The following is a 20,080-nucleotide window of genomic DNA, read 5'->3' as shown; positions in this document are numbered from 1 at the left end:
AAACTTGCGGGCAGCTGCAGTTTCTCCCCAACACCAGGAGCGCACGGTAGAATTCTTCCAGCGATTCCCCAGGGGTTTGTCGCCTCGTTGCTAACAGATGTCGGGCGTAGACCTGGTTTACCGGGCGAATATAATTCCTTTTAGCAGCTCCATTGCTGCATCGACGTTGTCCGCGTCCTCGATGAGGGTGTAAATTTCCGGGCTCACCCTCGAGTGCAGGACATGCATTTTCTGCTCTCCCGTGGGTGTGTTTTCGGCCGTTCCGAGATACCCTTTAAAACACGCCAGCCAGTGCTTGAAGGTTGCCGCTGAGTTCGCCCCGTGGGGGCTGAGTTGCAGACACTCCGGCTTGATTCGGAGCTCCGTCCTTTTAAATCTAGCTTATTAAATTGATGCACGATCAATGACCACTAAAGCGAGGTTGTAGTCCAACTGAAGGCTTTAATAAGCTAGATGTTTCCCCCAGCAGCTCAGGTACAGAATGAAGGCTGCTGGGGCGGCACGGGCTCTTATACCCCACCTTGCAGGGCGGACCTACCATACAGCTTGACCAATGGGAAACATACAATATCTACCAATGGTGTTCCAGCATGACCAGGTACCGTAATACCTCTACACAGACTACCACAGTGAGGTTATGCACTTTGGAAGGAGGAATTTAGGCATAGACTATTTTCTAAATGGGGAAGTATTTAAGAAATCAGAAGCACAAAGGGGCTTGGGAGTCCTTGTTCACGATTCTCTTAAGGTTAATGTGCAGGTTCAGTCGGCAGTTATGAAGGCAAATGCAATGTTAGCATTCATGTCGAGAGGGCTAGACATGGGATTTACTTCTGAGACTGTATAAGGCTCTGGTCAGACCCCATTTGGAGTATTGTGAGCAGTTTTGGGCCCTGTATCTAAGGAAGGATGTGCTGGCCTTGGAAAGGGTCCAGGGGAGGTTCACAAGAATGATCCCTGGAATGAAGAGCTTGTTGTATGAGGACCGGGTGTGGACTCTGGGTCTGTACTCGTTGGAGTTTAGAAGGATGAGGGGGGATCTTATTGAAACTTACAGGATACTGCGAGGCCTGGATAGAGTGGACGTGGAGATGTTTCCACTTGTAGGAATAACTAGAACTAGAGGACACCATCTCAGACTGAAGGGACGATCCTTTAAAACAGAGATGGGGAGGAATTTCTTCAGCCAGAGGGTGGTGAATCTGTGGAACTCTTTGCCGCAGAAGGCTGTGGAGGCCAAATTACTGAGTGTCTTTAAGACAGAGATAGATAGGTTCTTGATTAATAAGGGGATCGGGGGTTATGGGGATAAGGCAGGAGAATGGGGATGAGAAAATATCAGCCATGATTGAATGGCGGAGCAGACTCGATGGGCCGAGTGGCCTAATTCTGCTCCTATGTCTTATGAACGGGCCCTGGTGGTGACTGAAGTGGCCGAGGACAGAGCAGCCACCAACACAGAGGCTGGCGGACACTGCAGAGGTGAGGAACCACCAGGCTCCACCCGGAGGACCTGTCAAACCTGAGTTGTTATTGCCTTACTGACTGACCCATCCGTCCCACTGACCACATATCTATTCTTCCAGCCGATCCTTCAGCAGGATGGCACCCTGTCCAGCCTTCCAGGAAAGGACCTCGGAGGGGAGCTCCGAGGATGCTACTGTTATAGTCACAGCACAGCTGTCATCCCCACCCTCCTCCAGCACAGGTACACACACCTCGGTGGGACATGTTAGTGGTCAAGTTTCTGGGGCACAGTCTGGTGAGCTCCACGCTGCTGCTGATGTACCTCGGGTGGAGGCAGGTACCCCCAGGCCAGACAGCAGTCAGAGGTCTGCTGGATCCCAGGACCCAGCTGGGATCCAGCCTGACGTTGAGCTTCTGGAACAAGGTTACCCGGAGCTGATGGAGACGATAGGGTGGCAATCCCAGTGTCTGTGGGCAAAGATGTCGACTCGCCTCCTCGGCTCCCCACAGAAGCCCTTCTGCCAAGTTCATGTTTTTCAAAAGCAGCACTAATCGGGGCCAGCGTGACCACTCGCTGAGGAGGAGGCTGAATGACGGGAGGCCGCTGGATATGGGGTGGCTCCCGTTAATTGTGAGGAAATGGTCTAAGTGGTGATAATTGGTTTCTCGCCTCGCTACAACGGGATCCCAACTTCGCCTATGGTAGCGGGTCGGCTACATCGCAAACTGTTTGGCGCCTGGCCCGGTTCTCGTTTTTGGCCTCTCCCGTTATTCACGGGCCTCGTTTCGCTCGAGCGAGAGAGTAACCAGGCTGGAGAATCACACCCAATGTAAATCCATAGACACCGGCATCGGGTGAGGCATACGGAGTGTAGCACTACTCAGTAGCGAAGATGTGTAAAGAGATCAGTTCAGCCCATAAGAGGGTGGTTTAGGAGTCTGGTAACAGCGGGGAAGAAGCTGTTTTTGAATCTGTTACTGCGTGTTCTCAGATTATTTTATTTTCTGCCTGATGAAAAAGGTTGGAAGAGAGAATAACCCAGGTGGGAGGGATCTTTGATTATGCTGCCCGCTTTCCCCAGGCAGCGGGAGGTGTAGATGGAGTCAATGGATGGGAGGCAGGTTCGTGTGATGGACTGGGCGGTGTTCACGACTCTCTGAAGTTTCTTGCGGTCCTGGGCCGAGCAGTTGCCATACCAGGCTGTGATGCAGCCCGATAGGATGCTTTCTATGGTGCATCTGTAAAAGTTTGTTAATGTGGTCATGCTGAATTTCCTTAGATTCCTGAGGAAGTATAGGCGCTGTTGTGCTTTCTTGGTGGTAGCGTCGACGTGGGTGGACCAGGACAGATGGTTGGTGAATTTGAAGCTGTCAACCATCTCCACCTCGGCCCCGTTGATGCTGACAGGGGTGTGTACAGTACTTTGCTTCCTGAAGTCAATGACCAGCTCTTTGGTTTTGCTGACATTGAGGGAGAGATTGTTGATGCTACACCACTCCACTAGGTTCTCTATCTCTGACTCATCGTTATTTGAGATCCGGCCCACGATGGTCGTGTCGGCAGCAAACGTGTAGATGGAGTTGGAACCAAGTTTTGCCACCCAGTTGTGTGTGTACAGGGAGTATAGTAGGGGGCTAAGTACGCAGCCTTGCGGGGCGCCGGTGTTGAGGACTATTGTGGAGGAGGTGTTGTTGTTCATTCTTACTGATTGTGGTCGGTTGGTCAGAAAATCGAGGATCCAGTTGCAGAGTGGGGAGCCAAGTCCTAGGTTTTGGAGCTTTGATATGAGCTTGGCTGGGATTATGGTGTTGAAGGCGGAGCTGTAGTCAATAAATAGGAGTCTGATGTAGGCGTCCTTGTTGTCGAGATGCTCTAGGGATGAGTGTAGGGCCAGGGAAATGGTGTCTGATGTGGACTGGTTGTGGCGGTATGCGAATTGCAGTGGATCGAGGCGTTCTGGGAGAATGGAGTTGATGTGGTCTCATGACCAACCTCTCGAAGCTCTTCATTTTTTTTCTTTTTATAAATTTAGAGAACCCAATTCAATTTTTCCAATTAAGGGGCAACTTAGCGTGGTCAATTCACCTACCCTGCACATCTTTGGGTTGTGGGGGCGAAACCAGGCAAACATTGAGAGAATGTGCAAACTCCACACAGGTAGTGACCCAGAGCTGGGCTCAAACCTGGGACCACAGCGCAGTGAGGCAGCAGTGCTAACCACTGCGCCCGTGCTACCCGTCAAAGCACTTGATAATGATCGATGTCAAGGTGCATATTGAAAGATGTGTCCTTCAGATTTATTGTGCAGTGGTGTAACTGAAAGGAGAATGTTATACAAAAGTTAGTTGGGTCAGTTTTAAACATGAACCTGATTGTTATTGTGTATTCTCAGCTTTATTCTGGAGCCTGAATTTTGCTCTTGATGACTTGGTGGAGAAGAGGCTTTTTTTTTAGAGATTGTTGACTTGTGGGTGAATGTTTAAGGTCATAGGGTTGTTGGTTTATCGAGAACCGTTTTCAGATCTGTTTCTGTTTCTTCCTGATCTTTGCCCGAGTCTAGGTCGACTGAATATTTGAATAGATGGGTCGACTCCCCCAGTTTGACCAGACATGATGGGGTTGTGCCTGAGATCTATAATCACCTCTTCAAGCACTTCATTTCGTTTTTGTTGAAATCTTAGTTTCCCTTCAAGCTCTTCATTCTCTTGTTTTAAAGACTGGAGCTGTGCTATTTCCCTTTGTAGCTGTGAATTCCTGATCAGCAAACGTGTTTTCTCTTGTTGGAGTTCTGCTCTCTCTTGTTGGAGATCTGCTCTCTCTTGTTGGAGATCTGCTCTCTCTTGTTGGAGTTGATTAATTTCACTTCTTGAATGGTTTTCTGTCAATCGCTGGATCCTTCGATGAAGTTTCAGTGTGTAGCTTACAATCCCGATCAGCGCAGCCATTACGAGCGTGAAGACACCTGTCAGCACCCATCTGTAAAGCATTTCTGCTTCTAGTTTTTGAGAGAGGTGAACAACGTTTCTTTGATAGTTGAACCAAGAGAGTTGATTGTTGGTGTCATCACGAAAGAGAGATTGAAAACGCTCCCACGCTTTTTCAAACATGCCCATCCTGCCCGTCTCAATGCTCCACCTGCGATCAGAAGCATCTTGTTGGTGTTGGCAACAGAATTGTGACTTATCAACACAGACACTCCTCCAGCCAGAATCCACCCTCCGACACTCATCTCCCTCCCTCCGACACTCATCTCCCTCCCTCCGACACTCATCTCCCTCACTCCGACACTCATCACCCTCCAACACTCATCTCCCTCCCTCCGACACTCATCTCCCTCACTCCGACACTCATCACCCTCACTCCGACACTCATCATCCTCACTCCGACACTCATCACCCTCACTCCCACACTCATCACCCTCCAACACTCATCATCCTCACTCTGACACTCATCATCCTCACTCCGACACTCATCATCCTCACTCCAACTCTCATCACCCTCACTCCAACACTCATCACCCTCCAACACTCATCACCCTCACTCCAACACTCATCACCCTCCAACACTCATTTCCCTCACTCCAACACTCATCACCCTCACTCCAACACTCATCACCCTCACTCCGACACTCATCACCCTCACTCCAACACTCATCACCCTCACTCCAACACTCATCACCCTCACTCCGACACTCATCACCCTCACTCCGACACTCATCACCCTCACTCCAACACTCATCTCCTTCACTCCAACACTCATCACCCTCCAACACTCACCCGCACTCCGACACTCATCACCCTCACTCCAACACTCATCACCCTCACTCCAACACTCATCACCCTCACTCCAACACTCATCACCCTCACTCCAACACTCATCACCCTCACTCCAACACTCATCACCCTCACTCCAACACTCATCACCCTCACTCCAACACTCATCACCCTCACTCCAACACTCATCACCCTCACTCCGACACTCATCACCCTCACTCCAACACTCATCACCCTCACTCCGACACTCATCACCCTCACTCCAACACTCATCTTCTTCACTCCAACACTCATCACCCTCCAACACTCACCCTCACTCCAACACTCATCTCCCTCCAACACCCATCATCCTCACTCCAACTCTCATCACCCTCACTCCGACACTCATCACCCTCCAACACTCATCACCCTCACTCCAACACTCATCACCCTCACTCCGACACTCATCACCCTCACTCCAACACTCATCACCCTCCAACACTCACCTCCCTCACTCCAACACTCATCACCCTCACTCCGACACTCATCACCCTCACTCCGACACTCATCACCCTCACTCCGACACTCATCACCCTCACTCCAACACTCATCACCCTCACTCCGACACTCATCACCCTCACTCCGACACTCATCACCCTCCAACACTCATCTCCCTCACTCCAACTCTCATCACCCTCACTCCAACACTCATCACCCTCACTCCAACACTCATCACCCTCACTCCAACACTCATCACCCTCCAACACTCATTTCCCTCACTCCAACACTCATCACCCTCCAACACTCACCCTCACTCCAACACTCATCTCCCTCCAACACCCATCATCCTCACTCCAACTCTCATCACCCTCACTCCAACACTCATCACCCTCCAACACTCACCTCCCTCACTCCAACACTCATCACCCTCACTCCGACACTCATCACCCTCACTCCGACACTCATCACCCTCACTCCGACACTCATCACCCTCACTCCAACACTCATCACCCTCACTCCACACTCACCACCCTCACTCCAACACTCATCTTCCTCTCTCCGACACTCATCACCCTCACTCCGACACTCATCACCCTCCAACACTCATCACCCTCACTCCAACACTCATCACCCTCCAACACTCATTTCCCTCACTCCAACACTCATCACCCTCACTCCAACACTCATCACCCTCACTCCGACACTCATCACCCTCACTCCAACACTCATCACCCTCACTCCAACACTCATCACCCTCACTCCGACACTCATCACCCTCACTCCGACACTCATCACCCTCACTCCAACACTCATCTCCTTCACTCCAACACTCATCACCCTCCAACACTCACCCGCACTCCGACACTCATCACCCTCACTCCAACACTCATCACCCTCACTCCAACACTCATCACCCTCACTCCAACACTCATCACCCTCACTCCAACACTCATCACCCTCACTCCAACACTCATCACCCTCACTCCAACACTCATCACCCTCACTCCAACACTCATCACCCTCACTCCGACACTCATCACCCTCACTCCAACACTCATCACCCTCACTCCGACACTCATCACCCTCACTCCAACACTCATCTTCTTCACTCCAACACTCATCACCCTCCAACACTCACCCACACTCCGACACTCATCACCCTCACTCCGACACTCATCACCCTCACTCCAACACTCATCACCCTCACTCCAACACTCATCACCCTCCAACACTCACCCGCACTCCGACACTCATCACCCTCACTCCAACACTCATCACCCTCACTCCAACACTCACCCGCACTCCGACACTCATCTCCTTCACTCCAACACTCTCATCACCCTCACTCCAACACTCATCACCCTCACTCCAACACTCACCCGCACTCCGACACTCATCTCCTTCACTCCAACACTCATCACCCTCACTCCAACACTCATCACCCTCACTCCGACTCTCATCCCCCTCACTCCGACACTCACATTGCTTCCCCAAGCTTCCACATTGCTTTCCTGACCCACCACAGAGTCATCGAGCACAGCAGGACTCCAGTCAGTGAGGGGATCTGCTGTGAGTTCGGACTCTGGCTGTTGAGTTTCGGGTGACCTGAAGCTTAGACAGAACCAGTTCGTTATCTGATCAGATCCAGTTTTGGGGAGATTATATTACGGGACGTTTATTACTAACGGTAAGTTGCTCAGTAAGTTGCCTTTCACTTGTTTCTCACGAATTAAAGCAACTTCCACAATAGCTTTTAACTTGGCCACAGGAATTAAGTTTCAACGCCACTGGGAGATCGAGCTGCTGACATTGTTTATTCCTTTATGTTACTGAACTTGGGGTCGTCGAGCAGGTTCGAGGGGCAAAATTGTCCACACCTGCTCCTTGTTTTTTGTTCTAAGAAAGAACTATTCCGTCTAATTCCATGCCCCAGGTCTGTAGTTCAGTAGGAGCCAGCACCTCAAGCACAAATCTGGCTTTGATTCACATGGAGACCAGGGGTTACGGAGAGAAGGCAGGAGAATGGGGATGAGAAACGTATCAGTCACGATCGAATGGTGGAGCAGACCTGACGGGCCGAATGGCCTACTGCTGCTCCTATATTTAATGGTTCGGTGGGTGCTATTACCAGCAAACTGCTGATAATTTTGAAACATAAAATTGAATCTGATGCTTTACTGAGGAACCAGTCCATGAAGCCCAGGTTTACCCGGTCTTTCACCGGCATTTGCCAGGGGCAAGGACTGCGCTGCCAACCACTGCCTGGGATTCAAACAAACATCTAGTGCATTGAAAAGACTTCCATTTTTACAGTTCCTTTCGTCACTCACTGGGAAACAGTCCCACACACTGACTCTCACTGGGAAACAGTCCCACACACTGACTCTCACTGGGAAACAGTCCCAGACACTGACTCTCACTGGGAAGCAGTCCCAGACACTGACTCTCACTGGGGTACGGGTCCCACACACACTGACTCTCACTGGGGTACGGGTTCCACACACACTGACTCTCACTGGGGTATGGGTTCCACACACACTGACTCTCACTGGGGTACAGTTCCACACGCACTGACTCTCACTGGGGTACAGTTCCACATGCACTGACTCTCTCTGGGGTACGGGTCCCACACACACTGACTCTGACTGGGGTACGGGTCCCACACACACTGACTCTCACTGGGGTAAGGGTCCCACACACACTGACTCTCACTGGGGTACGGGTTCCACACACACTGACTCTCACTGGGGTACGGGTTCCACACACACTGACTCTCACTGGGATACAGCTCCACACACACTGACTCTCACTGGGGTACGGGTCCCACACACACTGACTCTCACTGGGATACAGTTCCACACACACTGACTCTCACTGGGGTACGGATCCCACACACACTGACTCTCACTGGGGTACGGGTTCCACACACACTGACTCTCACTGGGGTATGGCTCCCACACACACTGACTCTCACTGGGGTTCGGGTCCCACACACACTGACTCTCACTGGGGTACAGGTCCCACACACACTGACTCTCACTGGGGTTCGGGTCCCACACACACTGACTCTCACTGGGGTACAGTTCCACATGCACTGACTCTCACTGGGGTACGGGTCCCACACACACTGACTCTCACTGGGGTACGGGTTCCACACACACTGACTCTCACTGGGGTATGGGTTCCACACACACTGACTCTCACTGGGGTACAGTTCCACACGCACTGACTCTCACTGGGGTACAGTTCCACACGCACTGACTCTCACTGGGGTACAGTTCCACATGCACTGACTCTCACTGGGGTACGGGTCCCACACACACTGACTCTCACTGGGGTACGGGTTCCACACACACTGACTCTCACTGGGGTATGGGTTCCACACACACTGACTCTCACTGGGGTACAGTTCCACACGCACTGACTCTCACTGGGGTACAGTTCCACATGCACTGACTCTCACTGGGCTACGGGTCCCACACACACTGACTCACTGGGGTACGGGTTCCACCCACACTGACTCTCACTGGGTTACAGTTCCACACACACTGACTCTCACTGGGATACAGTTCCACACACACTGGCTCTCACTGGGGTACAGTTCCACACACACTGACTCTCACTGGGATACAGTTCCACACACACTGACTCTCACTGGGATACAGTGCCACACACATAGAACATAGAACATAGAAAATACAGCACAGAACAGGCCCTTCGGCCCACGATGTTGTGCCGAACCTTTGTCCTAGATTAATCATAGATTATCATTGAATCTACAGTGCAGAAGGAGGCCATTCGGCCCCCTGAGTCTGCACCAGCTCTTGGAAAGAGCACCCTACCCAAACTCAACACCTCCACCCAACACCAAGGGCAATTTGGACATCAAGGGCAATTTATCATTGGCCAATTCACCTAACCCGCACATCTTTGGACTGTGGGAGGAAACCGGAGCACCCGGAGGAAACCCACGCAGACACGGGGAGGACGTGCAGACTCCGCACAGACAATGACCCAAGCCGGAATCGAACCTGGGACCATGGATCTGTGAAGCAATTGTGCTATCCACAATGCTACCGTGCTGCCCTTAAGAACAAATAAATCTACACTATATCATTTTACCGTAATCCATGTACCTATCCAACAGCTGCTTGAAGGTCACTAATGTTTCCGATTCAACTACTTCCACAGGCAGTGCATTCCATGCCCCCACTACTCTCTGGGTAAAGAACCTACCTCTGATATCCCTCCTATATCTTCCACCTTTCACCTTAAATTTATGTCCCCTTGTAATGGTGTGTTCCACCTGGGGAAAAAGTCTCTGACTGTCTACTCTATCTATTCCCCTGATCATCTTATAAACCTCTATCAAGTCGCCCCTCATCCTTCTCCGCTCTAATGAGAAAAGGCCTAGCACCCTCAACCTTTCCTCGTAAGACCTACTCTCCATTCCAGGCAACATCCTGGTAAATCTTCTTTGCACCTTTTCCAGAGCTTCCACATCCTTCCTAAAATGAGGCGACCAGAACTGTACACAGTACTCCAAATGTGGCCTTACCAAAGTTTTGTACAGCTGCATCATCACCTCACGGCTCTTAAATTCAATCCCTCTGTTAATGAACGCGAGCACACCATAGGCCTTCTTCACAGCTCTATCCACTTGAGTGGCAACTTTCAAAGATGTATGAACATAGACCCCAAGATCTCTCTGCTCCTCCACATTGCCAAGAACTCTACCGTTAACCCTATATTCCGCATTCATATTTGTCCTTCCAAAATGGACAACCTCACACTTTTCAGGGTTAAACTCCATCTGCCACTTCTCAGCCCAGCTCTGCATCCTATCTATGTCTCTTTGCAGCCGACAACAGCCCTCCTTACTATCCACAACTCCACCAATCTTCGTATCATCTGCAAATTTACTGACCCACCCTTCAACTCCCTCATCCAAGTCATTAATGAAAATCAAAAACAGCAGAGGACCCAGAACTGATCCCTGCGGTACACCACTGGTAACTGGGATCCAGGCTGAATATTTGCCATCCACCACCACTCTCTGACTTCTATCGGTTAGCCAGTTCGTTATCCAACTGGCCAAATTTCCCACTATCCCATGCCTCCTTACTTTGTGCAGAAGCCTACCATGGGGAACTTTATCAAATGCCTTACTAAAATCCATGTACACTACATCCACTGCTTTACCTTCATCCACATGCTTGGTCACCTCCTCAAAGAATTCAATAAGATTTGTAAGGCAAGACCTACCCCTCACAAATCCGTGCTGACTATCCCTAATCAAGCAGTGTCTTTCCAGATGCTCAGAAATCCTATCCTTCAGTACCCTTTCCATTACTTTGCCTACCACCGAAGTAAGACTAACTGGCCTGTAATTCCCAGGGTTATCCCTAGTTCCTTTTTTGAACAGGGGCACGACATTCGCCACTCTCCAATCCCCTGGTACCACCCCTGTTGACAGTGAGGACGAAAAGATAATTGCCAACGGCTCTGCAATTTCATCTCTTGCTTCCCATAGAATCCTTGGATATATCCCGTCAGGCCCGGGGGACTTGTCTATCCTCAAGTTTTTCAAAATGCCCAACACATCTTCCTTCCTAACAAGTATTTCCTCGAGCTTACCAATCTGTTTCACACTGTCCTCTCCAACAATATCGCCCCTCTCATTTGTAAATACAGAAGAAAAGTACTCATTCAAGACCTCGCCTATCTCTTCAGACTCAATACACAATCTCCCGCTACTGTCCTTGATCGGACCTACCCTCGCTCTAGTCATTCTCATATTTCTCACATATGTGTAAAAGGCCTTGGGGTTTTCCTTGATCCTACCCGCCAAAGATTGTTCATGCCCTCTCTTAGCTCTCCTAATCCCTTTCTTCAGTTCCCTCCTGGCTATCTTGTATCCCTCCAATGCCCTGTCTGAACCTTGTTTCCTCAGCCTTACATAAGTCACCTTTTTCCTCTTAACAAGACATTCAACCTCTCTTGTCAACCATGGTTCCCTCACTCGACCATCTCTTCCCTGCCTGACAGGGACATACATATCAAGGACACGTAGCACCTGTTCCTTGAACAAGTTCCACATTTCACTTGTGTCCTTCCCTGCCAGCCTATGTTCCCAACTTATGCACTTCAATTCTTGTCTGACAACATCGTATTTACCCTTCCCCCAATTGTAAACCTTGCCCTGTTGCACGTACCTATCCCTCTCCATTGCTAAAGTGAAAGTCACAGAATTGTGGTCACTATCTCCAAAATGCTCCCCCACTAACAAATCTATTACTTGCCCTGGTTCATTACCCAGTACTAAATCCAATATTGCCCCTCCTCTGGTTGGACAATCTACATACTGTGTTTGAAAAGCTTCCTGGACACACTGCACAAACACCACCCCATCCAAACTATTTGATCTAAAGAGTTTCCACTCAATATTTGGGAAGTTAAAGTCGCCCATGACTACTACCCTATGACTTCTGCACCTTTCCAAAATCTGTTTCCCAATCTGTTCCTCCACAACTCTGCTACTATTGGGGGGCCTATAGAAAACTCCTAACAAGGTGACTGCTCCTTTCCTATTTCTGACTTCAACCCATACTACCTCAATAGGGTGATACTCCTCGAACTGCCTTTCTGCAGCTGTTATACTATCTCTAATTAATAATGCCACCCCCCCACCTCTTTTACCACCCTCCCTAATCTTATTGAAACATCTATAACCAGGGACCTCCAACAACCATTTCTGCCCCTCTTCTATCCAAGTTTCCGTGATGGCCACCACATCGTAGTCCCAAGTACCGATCCATGCCTTAAGTTCACCCACCTTATTCCTGATGCTTCTTGCGTTGAAGTATACACACTTCAACCCATCTCCGTGCCTGCAAATACTCTCCTTTGTCAGTGTTCCCTTCCCCACTGCCTCATTGCTGCGGTACGGGTCCCACACACACTGACTCTCACTGGGATACAGTTCCACACACACTGACTCTCACTGGGGTACAGTTCCACACACACTGACTCTCACTGGGGTACGGGTTCCACACACACTGACTCTCACTGGGGTACAGTTCCACACACACTGACTCTCACTGGGGAACAGTTCCACACACACTGACTCTCACTGGGATACAGTTCCACACACACTGACTCTCACTGGGATACAGTTCCACACACACTGACTCTCACTGGGGTACAGTTCCGCACACACTGACTCTCTCTGGGATACAGTTCCACACACACTGACTCTCACTGGGGTACGGGTCCCACACATTGACTCTCACTGGGGTACGGGTCCCACACATTGACTCTCACTGGGGTATGGGTCCCATACACACTGACTCTCACTGGGGTACAGGTCCCATAAACACTGAATCTCACTGGGTTCCGGGTCCCACTCACAGACTCTCACTGGGCTATGGGTCCCACACACACTGACTCACTGGGGTACGGGTTCCACACACACTGACTCTCACTGGGGTACAGTTCCACACACACTGACTCTCACTGGGATACAGTTCCACACACACTGACTCTCACTGGGGTACAGTTCCACACACACTGACTCTCACTGGGATACAGTTCCCCATACACTGACTCTCACTGGGATACAGTTCCACACACACTGACTCTCACTGGGATACAGTTCCACACACACTGACACTCACTGGGGTACAGTTCCACACACACTGACTCTCACTGGGGTACAGTTCCCTACACACTGACTCTCACTGGGATACAGTTCCACACACACTGACTCTCACTGGGATACAGTTCCACACACACTGACTCTCACTGGGATACAGTTCCACACACACTGACTCTCACTGGGGTACAGTTCCACACACACTGACTCTCACTGGGGTACAGTTCCACACACATTGACTCTCACTGGGGTACGGGTCCCACACACACTGACTCTCACTGGGGTACGAGTCCCACACACACTGACTCTCACTGGGGTACAGTTCCACACACACTGACTCTCACTGGGGTACAGTTCCACACACACTGACTGTCACTGGGGTACAGTTCCACACACACTGACTCTCACTGGGGCACGGGTCCCACACACACTGACTCTCACTGGGGTACAGTTCCACACACACTGACTCTCACTGGGGTACAGTTCCACACACACTGACTCTCACTGGGGTACGGGTCCCACACACACTGACTCTCACTGGGGTACGGGTCCCACACACTGACTCTCACTGGGGTACGGGTCCCACACACACTGACTCTCACTGGGGTACAGTTCCACACACACTGACTGTCACTGGGGTACAGTTCCACACACACTGACTCTCACTTGGATACAGTTCCACACACACTGACTCGCACTGGGATACAGTTCCACACACTGACTCTCACTGGGATACAGTTCCACACACACTGACTCTCACTGGGGTACAGTTCCACACACACTGACTCTCACTGGGGTACGGGTCCCACACACTGACTCTCACTGGGGTACGGGTCCCACACACACTGACTCTCACTGGGGTACAGTTCCACACACACTGACTCTCACTGGGGTACGGGTTCCACACACACTGACTGTCACTGGGGTACAGTTCCACACACACTGACTCTCACTGGGGTACGGGTTCCACACACACTGACTCTCACTGGGATAAAGTTCCACACACTGACTCTCACTGGGATACAGTTCCACACACACTGACTCTCACTGGGGTACAGTTCCACGCACACTGACTCTTGCTGCGGTACGGGTCCCACACACACTGACTCTCACTGGGGTACGGGTCCCACACACACTGACTCACTGGGATACAGTTCCACACACACTAACTCTCACTGGGGTACAGTTCCACGCACACTGACTCTCACTGGGGTACAGTTCCACACACACTGACTCTGACTGGAATACAGTTCCACACACACTGACTCTCACTGGAGTACGGGTCCCACACACTGACTCTCACTGGGGTACGGGTTCCACACACACTGACTCTCACTGGGGTACGGGTTCCACACACACTGGCTCTCACTGGGGTACAGTTCCCACACACTGACTCTCACTGGGGTACGGGTTCCACACACACTGACTCTCACTGGGGTACGGGTTCCACACACACTGACTCTCACTGGGGTACGAGTCCCACACACACTGACTCTCACTGGAGTACGGGTTCCAAACACACTGACTCTGACTGGGATACAGTCCCAACCACACTGACTCTCACTGGGGTACAGTTCCCCACACACTGACTCACTGGGGGACAGTTCCACACACACTGACTCTCACTGGGGTACAGTTCCACACACACTGACTCTCACTGGGATACAGTTCCACACACACTGACTCTCACTGGGGTACGGGTCCCACACACTGACTCTCACTGGGGTACGGGTTCCACACACACTGACTCTCACTGGGGTACGGGTTCCACACACACTGACTCTCACTGGGATACAGTTCCACACACACTGACTCTCACTGGGATACAGTTCCACACACACTGACTCTCACTGGGATACAGTTCCACACACACTGACTCTCACTGGGGTACGAGTCCCACACACACTGACTCTCACTGGAGTACTGGTTCCACACACACTGACTCTCACTGGGGTACGGGTCCCACACACACTGACTCTCACTGGGGTACGGGTTCCACACACACTGACTCTGACTGGGATACAGTCCCAACCACACTGACTCTCACTGGGGTACAGTTCCCCACACACTGACTCACTGGTGTACGGGTTCCACACACACTGACTCACTGGGGTACGGGTTCCACACACACTGACTCTCACTGGGATACAGTTCCACACACACTGACTCACAGGGGTACGGGTTCCACACACACTGACTCTCACTGGGGTACGGGTCCCACACATACTGATTCTCACTGGGATACAGTCCCACATACACTGAATCTCACAGGGATACAGTTCCACGCACAGACTCTCACTGGGGTACGGGTTCCACACACACTAACTCTCACTGGGGTACAGTTCCACACACACTGACTCTCACTGGGATACAGTCCCACACACACTGACTCTCACTGGGATACAGTTCCACACACACTGACTCTCACTGGGATACAGTTCCACACACACTGACTCTCACTGGGATACAGTCCCACACACACTGACTCTCACTGGGATACAGTTCCACACACACTGACTCTCACTGGGATACAGTTCCACACACACTGACTCTCACTGGGGTACAGTTCCACACACACTGACTCTCACTGGGATACAGTTCCACACACACTGACTCTCACTGGGATACAGTTCCACACACATTGACTCTCACTGGGATACAGTTCCACACACACTGACTCTCACTGGGATACAGTCCCACACACACTGAATCTCACTGGGATACAGTTCCACGCACAGACTCTCACTGGGGTACGGGTCCCACACACACTGACTCTCACTGGGGTACAGTTCCACACACACTGACTCTCACTGGGGTACGGGTCCCACACACACTGACTCTCACTGGGGTACGGGTCCCACACACTGACTCTCACTGGGGTACGGGTCCCACACACACTGACTCTCACTGGGGTACAGTTCCACACACACTGACTGTAACTGGGATACAGTCCCACACACACTGACTCTCACTGGGGTACGGGTACCACACACACTGACTCCCACTGGGATACAGTCCCACATACACTGAATCTCACTGGGATACAGTTCCACGCACAGACTCTCACTGGGCTACGGGTTCCACACACACTAACTCTCACTGGGATACAGTTCCACACACACTGACTCTCACTGGGATACAGTCCCACACACACTGACTCACACTGGGATACAGTTCCACACACACTGACTCTCACTGGGATACAGTTCCACACACACTGACTCTCACTGGGATACAGTCCCACACACACTGACTCTCACTGGGATACAGTTCCACACACACTGACTCTCACTGGGATACAGTTCCACACACACTGACTCTCACTGGGGTACAGTTCCACACACACTGACTCTCACTGGGATACAGTTCCACACACACTGACTCTCACTGGGGTACAGTTCCACACACACTGACTCTCACTGGGATACAGTCCCACACACACTGAATCTCACTGGGATACAGTTCCACGCACAGACTCTCACTGGGGTACGGGTCCCACACACACTGACTCTCACTGGGGTACAGTTCCACACACACTGACTCTCACTGGGGTACGGGTCCCACACACACTGACTCTCACTGGGGTACGGGTCCCACACACTGACTCTCACTGGGGTACGGGTCCCACACACACTGACTCTCACTGGGGTACAGTTCCACACACACTGACTTTCACTGGGATACAGTCCCACACACACTGACTCTCACTGGGGTACGGGTCCCACACACACTGACTCTCACTGGGATACAGTTCCACACACTGACTCTCACTGGGATACAGTTCCACACACACTGACTCTCACTGGGGTACAGTTCCACGCACACTGACTCTTGCTGCGGTACGGGTCCCACACACACTGACTCTCACTGGGGTACGGGTCCCACACACACTGACTCACTGGGATACAGTTCCACACACACTAACTCTCACTGGGGTACAGTCCCACGCACACTGACTCTCACTGGGGTACAGTTCCACACACACTGACTCTGACTGGAATACAGTTCCACACACACTGACTCTCACTGGAGTACGGGTCCCACACACTGACTCTCACTGGGGTACGGGTTCCACACACACTGACTCTCACTGGGGTACGGGTTCCACACACACTGACTCTCACTGGGGTACAGTTCCCACACACTGACTCTCACTGGGGTACGGGTTCCACACACACTGACTCTCACTGGGGTACGGGTTCCACACACACTGACTCTCACTGGGGTACGAGTCCCACACACACTGACTCTCACTGGAGTACGGGTTCCAAACACACTGACTCTGACTGGGATACAGTCCCAACCACACTGACTCTCACTGGGGTACAGTTCCCCACACACTGACTCACTGGGGGACAGTTCCACACACACTGACTCTCACTGGGGTACAGTTCCACACACACTGACTCTCACTGGGATACAGTTCCACACACACTGACTCTCACTGGGGTACGGGTCCCACACACTGACTCTCACTGGGGTACGGGTTCCACACACACTGACTCTCACTGGGGTACGTGTTCCACACACACTGACTCTCACTGGGATACAGTTCCACACACACTGACTCTCACTGGGATACAGTTCCACACACACTGACTCTCACTGGGATACAGTTCCACACACACTGACTCTCACTGGGGTACGAGTCCCACACACACTGACTCTCACTGGAGTACGGGTTCCACACACACTGACTCTCACTGGGGTACGGGTCCCACACACACTGACTCTCACTGGGGTATGGGTTCCACACACACTGACTCTGACTGGGATACAGTCCCAACCACACTGACTCTCACTGGGGTACAGTTCCCCACACACTGACTCACTGGTGTACGGGTTCCACACACACTGATTCTCACTGGGATACAGTTCCACACACACTGACTCACTGGGGTACGGGTTCCACACACACTGACTCTCACTGGGATACAGTTCCACACACACTGACTCACTGGGGTACGGGTTCCACACACACTGACTCTCACTGGGGTACGGTTCCCACACACACTGACTCTCACTGGGATACAGTCCCACATACACTGAATCTCACTGGGATACAGTTCCACGCACACTGACTCTGACTGGAATACAGTTCCACACACACTGACTCTCACTGGAGTACGGGTCCCACACACTGACTCTCACTGGGGTACGGGTTCCACACACACTGACTCTCACTGGGGTACGGGTTCCACACACACTGACTCTCACTGGGGTACGAGCCCACACACACTGACTCTCACTGGAGTACGGGTTCCAAACACACTGACTCTGGCTGGGATACAGTCCCAACCACACTGACTCTCACTGGGGTACAGTTCCCCACACACTGACTCACTGGGGGACAGTTCCACACACACTGACTCTCACTGGGGTACAGTTCCACACACACTGACTCTCACTGGGATACAGTTCCACACACACTGACTCTCACTGGGGTACGGGTCCCACACACTGACTCTCACTGGGGTACGGGTTCCACACACACTGACTCTCACTGGGGTACGGGTTCCACACACACTGACTCTCACTGGGATACAGTTCCACACACACTGACTCTCACTGGGATACAGTTCCACACACACTGACTCTCACTGGGGTACGAGTCCCACACACACTGACTCTCACTGGAGTACGGGTTCCACACACACTGACTCTCACTGGGGTACGGGTCCCACACACACTGACTCTCACTGGGGTACGGGTTCCACACACACTGACTCTGACTGGGATACAGTCCCAACCACACTGACTCTCACTGGGATACAGTCCCACATACACTGAATCTCACTGGGATACAGTTCCACGCACAGACTCTCACTGTGGTACGGGTTCCACACACACTAACTCTCACTGGGGTACAGTTCCACACACACTGACTCTCACTGGGATACAGTTCCACACACACTGACTCTCACTGGGATACAGTCCCACACACACTGACTCTCACTGGGATACAGTTCCACACACACTGACTCTCACTGGGATACAGTTCCACACACACTGACTCTCACTGGGGTACAGTTCCACACACACTGACTCTCACTGGGATACAGTTCCACACACACTGACTCTCACTGGGATACAGTTCCACACACATTGACTCTCACTGGGATACAGTTCTACACACACTGACTCTCACTGGGATACAGTCCCACACACACTGAATCTCACTGGGATACAGTTCCACGCACAGACTCTCACTGGGGTACGGGTCCCACACACACTGACTCTCACTGGGGTACAGTTCCACACACACTGACTCTCACTGGGGTACGGGTCCCACACACACTGACTCTCACTGGGGTACGGGTCCCACACACTGACTCTCACTGGGGTACGGGTCCCACACACACTGACTCTCACTAGGGTACAGTTCCACACACACTGACTGTCACTGGGATACAGTCCCACACACACTGACTCTCACTGGGGTACGGGTTCCACACACACTGACTGTCACTGGGGTACAGTTCCACACACACTGACTCTCACTTGGATACAGTTCCACACACACTGACTCTCACTGGGGTACAGTTCCACACACACTGACTCTCACTGGGGTACAGTTCCACACACACTGACTCTCACTGGGGTACAGTTCCACACACTGACTCTCATTGGGATAGAGTCCCACACACACTGACTCTCACTGGGGTACAGTTCCACACACACTGACTCTCACTGGGGTACAGTTCC

General features: G+C 51.6%; 1 long non-coding RNA gene across 1 annotated transcript in view; it reads right to left on the bottom strand.

Moving 5' to 3' along the window:
• Positions 1 to 369: 369 nt before the first annotated feature.
• Positions 370 to 20,080, bottom strand: part of LOC140395743 (uncharacterized) — a 49,408-nt gene continuing 29,697 nt past the window's right edge. Inside the window, exon 3 of the long non-coding RNA XR_011936290.1 lies at positions 370 to 4,603. This is a non-coding gene — a long non-coding RNA (uncharacterized lncRNA). The remainder of the gene's footprint in view (positions 4,604 to 20,080) is intronic.

The sequence above is a fragment of the Scyliorhinus torazame genome, chromosome 18 (assembly GCF_047496885.1).
Source record: "Scyliorhinus torazame isolate Kashiwa2021f chromosome 18, sScyTor2.1, whole genome shotgun sequence".
Lineage (NCBI taxonomy): Eukaryota > Metazoa > Chordata > Chondrichthyes > Carcharhiniformes > Scyliorhinidae > Scyliorhinus > Scyliorhinus torazame.
Note: the sequence above shows the minus strand (reverse complement) of the source record. Positions and strands in the feature narration are given on the sequence as shown.